This window comes from Poecilia latipinna, unplaced genomic scaffold (assembly GCF_001443285.1).
Source record: "Poecilia latipinna isolate Pla-1442-1.1 unplaced genomic scaffold, P_latipinna-1.0 Scaffold1713, whole genome shotgun sequence".
NCBI lineage: Eukaryota > Metazoa > Chordata > Actinopteri > Cyprinodontiformes > Poeciliidae > Poecilia > Poecilia latipinna.
The window spans coordinates 209,837-213,618 of record NW_015114329.1 but is presented as its reverse complement, the minus strand read 5'-3'; the positions used below and the strand labels follow the sequence as shown (position 1 = coordinate 213,618).

Below are 3,782 nucleotides of genomic sequence, written 5' to 3'. Positions count from 1 at the left end.
AAATAGGTTCTTTCAAGAGTAACATTTTTTGCTTTATGTCAGCCATCTCCTTCGTAATAGTCTTCCTGTAATGCTCTGAAAACAGGAGCTCTTCTTCTTGTCTTCATTTCCTGGAAGCAGCTCTTTGAAGGTGTCCAGAAATGCTCAGAAATTACAGCTGTTCTTGCAATAGTTGATCATTTTCATGAATTCGAACTTGGTGAATCTCTTCTGGACATTCTCGTAGTCGTTGTTGACTCAATTCATTGTGGTCACTTAAAAAAAGAACAAAAACAAAAAACCAGCATTTATTTAAATACCATTTCAAAAATGTCCCTTGCTGCACACTGCCAGAATGGTAGACTGGCAGACAAATGCTTGTTATAAAGTGCAATACAATTATTTCTTAATACAAGTAGCATAATAACTAAAGCTGAACAAAATTATTCTGATCAAATATTTGTCTAGCAGAAGTTCAGACAGACTGCCACTGTTGTTATTCAGATTGCATCATTTAACATATAGTTTTAGGCACATGAATGCATCTTTTTATTTAAAGAGCATTCTAAATTATTTCTAACCAGATACTCTAACTTAGGGTTGTTGCAAGAAGCTTATTAATAAATAAATAGATTTAACATCAGTTTTAGTTGTCTAAAACGTAACTTATTAACTCAGCTGGTGAATGTTGATCCCTGCTCCCCATTCCCCACTTACCTGGCTGTCCCACCCCACTTCACATGGTGAAAATATTAACACAAAAACGACTTACCTAATTTTCTTGGGGAATATTTCATCTGCTTCTTTCTCTTTGGTCAAATAGGAACTTCTTTCTCTGGTGGCTGGTCCTTATCATCATCCTCCACATCGTAGCATGTCTTCATTAGCCAACTTTGTCCTCCCCACCTGTCCTTAGGCTAGCCTGGGTCTTCACGTGGCTAAACTTGCCAAAGCAAAGAACACAAGGACCATGTCACATCAGCCAAGTCGCTAAATAATGCACATGAAGGATGGCTTTGACTAATATATTAGCTTTTAATTTGCTAGATTAAAATTGGAGGGGGAAAAAACAATTTGCCTGTCTTTAAAATATATTTAATATATTTAACGTTACAGTAATTGTGTTTAATAACTTTAACTAACATAAACTTACAGCAAGGTAGGATTGGCTTGAATTGCTTATAGCTAATATTGCAGAGAAAGAGAACATAGTCAATGTTATTTTCTCAAAGAAAATGTAAAGTTAATAAGACACATACCTCATATGTATTAGGTATCAAACTTCGGCTTCTTTTTAAACAGGAGGTCTGGCCGTTATAACTTGTTAGGTTTGCGCCACAATATGGAAGATTTCTTCTTCACCAACACAGTGCACGTCTGTTCGTGCACTGCTGCCTCTCACTGGTGGAGATGGTGTATTGCACTACTTAGCCCTTGTGTTTAGAAATGGGCTCCATACCAAACGACCCCACACACGTAAAACTTTTATCATTTGCCACAGTTCTCTACGTTTGCCTCAGTCCTCGCACGCACAAGGGTTAAAACAGCCTTGAATAATGTTTCAAATGCTAAGTTCATACGTGCTTTGTAGACATCTTGCTGTAAAACTTTAGGATCAGTTAAATTAAGAAATTAAAGAGTAAACAACATGGCAGAGCTTTATAATATTACTACATAAAGTTAATTTTTAAAGTTTAATCAGTAATGCTTTTATAACAAATTTATGTCAGATCATGATGTCTTGGTTCATTTATGACAACAGTCATAAATATTCATGAAGACTTACTGATGTTCATGACAGGTGTTATGTCATGTTTATGACAGTGTCATGACAGTCTTATTCAACCCCCTTTCAAATAAAGTGCTACCAAAGTAATTTATAATTCTTGCCGGTACTATGACAAAAATGTTTTCAATCTTTTTTTAAATCTCACCTCATCTTTTTTTTTTATGAATTCAATATCTTGTATTGTATCTTCTTATTAGTTGAATCTACTGTTTCACTACTGGTCATGATCTGTCTTTTGCTCTGGAAACTGTTTTAGATTTTTACTCTGATTGTTTCTGTTTTGTGCTTCCAGACGATGGGAATCTGCTTCCCAGTGATCCCACCAATACACAGCAGACAGAGACCTTTGAGGAAAAAGAGACATTTTCAGATAAGGGTCAGTGACACCATCTGAATAAATGTTGTTTTTCGGGATGGAGAAAAATTCAGACTTATTTCCTTCTTTACTGCAGACGACCTGGATGCGACTTGGAATGTTTTCCAGCTTGGGGATTTCCCATGGGTTCGGATTGGAATCATTGGTGGAGTTCTTCTGATCACAGCCGTGGTTCTGTGTGTTCTCAGAGCTCTGCACCATATTTAGTTCACAGGAAGGGACATGGATCACCGCTTACAATCTTCAGTTTAGTTAGGGATGAATCAGTAGAACAGTGGCCACGGCAACCAACATAGCATCTGCATGGAAATATTTGGGAACTGCAGAAATGGTTGTGTGGAATTTCTGAAACAGATCGCTCTGTCCTTGTAGGTCAGCCAACAAAGCAGAAATCAGCAGATTGCTGTTTGGGATGGACTGCATGTTCACGATTACAAGTTCTAATTCTTCTAACAATAGATGGTGATATAACAGCTTCTCAATGAAGAGAGTGGAGAAGTCCCAGATGATCTAGAAGATCTGGATGATGTGGTGTGTGGCTGCTTTGTGACACAGCTGTGATTAAAATAAATGAAAATCTTTTGTTACAATTGTTCTGATGAATTCTTTGAAGTTGCTCATTTCAACTCCTCCCAATGTACTTATCACCTTCAATGCAGTTTGAAAGTTTTGTGTATTTAAAACAATTTATGAAACTAACAGGCGGTAAGAACCATGCGAGTATTGGTGTTTTTTCGGGATAGTAAAGTAGTGACAGCTAAGCACAATTACCAGACACAATTTTCACATCTTTATTTGGAAGAACTATAAATCATTTTGATTATTAATGGACATACTAAAATAAAGACAGCTTAACAGTGGAATCACTTCATTCTATTTTACACAAACCTGTGAAGGTTTATCTGCCATGAGGATTTAAAGATCATTTTAGAGGTGCCATTGAAGTTACACTGTAAAACATTAACAGTGATATTTAGGATTATTTTGCCAGTGTGACAATCCCCTCCTGTCCAGTAGGTAAGGTCATTTTATTTATATAGCACATTTTCAGCAACAAGGCAATTCAAAGAGCTTTACATGAGTTAAAAGGAAATACAAACAAAATAACAAACAAAAGGAAGGAAAGAAAGAAGGAGAGAATCTAATGTTGATCTAAAGTGTAAACTAGGAGCTCCTGTTCAGGGTTGCTGAGTATCCTCTGGTATAATTCCATTTCTGGGTTGGGAGAACAGGAGTCTGAAAAATAGGTGTCTCTAGTCCACTATGTGTTTTTTCTTGTTTCTTTTCAGGAAGCAGGTCGATGGCTGTTAATTGAACACACCGGCAGCTGATAAATACTGACATATAGTCAGTCACCGGTCTGCTTGATTGCCCTCCGGACCAGGCCGGAACAAGCAGCATTGGTCCACACGTCTCCCTGACTGGCTGTGCAGTTCTCCCTGAGCATATTTTTGTACGAAATAAATTATTGTTTCTATAGACCCACTCGTCTGTCTCCCATTTTTGTCATTTTTGAGCTGGGTGTGACACCTGTCAGAGAAAAAAATCTGGGAGTTTACTTTTCAAAGTTATTTGGGTAACACTTTATTTGAAGGGGGTTGAATAAGGGTGCACAGTGGCGCAGAGCTGTTGCCTTGC

The 3,782-nt window shown here is 37.4% G+C and overlaps 2 long non-coding RNA genes across 2 annotated transcripts in view; both read right to left on the bottom strand.

Annotated features, from left to right (window-relative positions):
- LOC106964741 (uncharacterized) overlaps positions 1–1,369 on the bottom strand; it is a 5,053-nt gene extending 3,684 nt beyond the window's left edge. Inside the window, exons 1-2 of the long non-coding RNA XR_001428494.1 lie at positions 1,239–1,369; positions 752–922 (exon numbers count right to left, since the gene is read on the bottom strand). This is a non-coding gene — a long non-coding RNA (uncharacterized LOC106964741). The remainder of the gene's footprint in view (positions 1–751; positions 923–1,238) is intronic.
- Positions 1,370–3,302: 1,933 nt separating this feature from the next.
- The window catches only part of LOC106964749 (uncharacterized), a 20,372-nt gene continuing 19,892 nt past the window's right edge, over positions 3,303–3,782 (bottom strand). The window contains exon 3 of the long non-coding RNA XR_001428496.1: positions 3,303–3,397. This is a non-coding gene — a long non-coding RNA (uncharacterized LOC106964749). The remainder of the gene's footprint in view (positions 3,398–3,782) is intronic.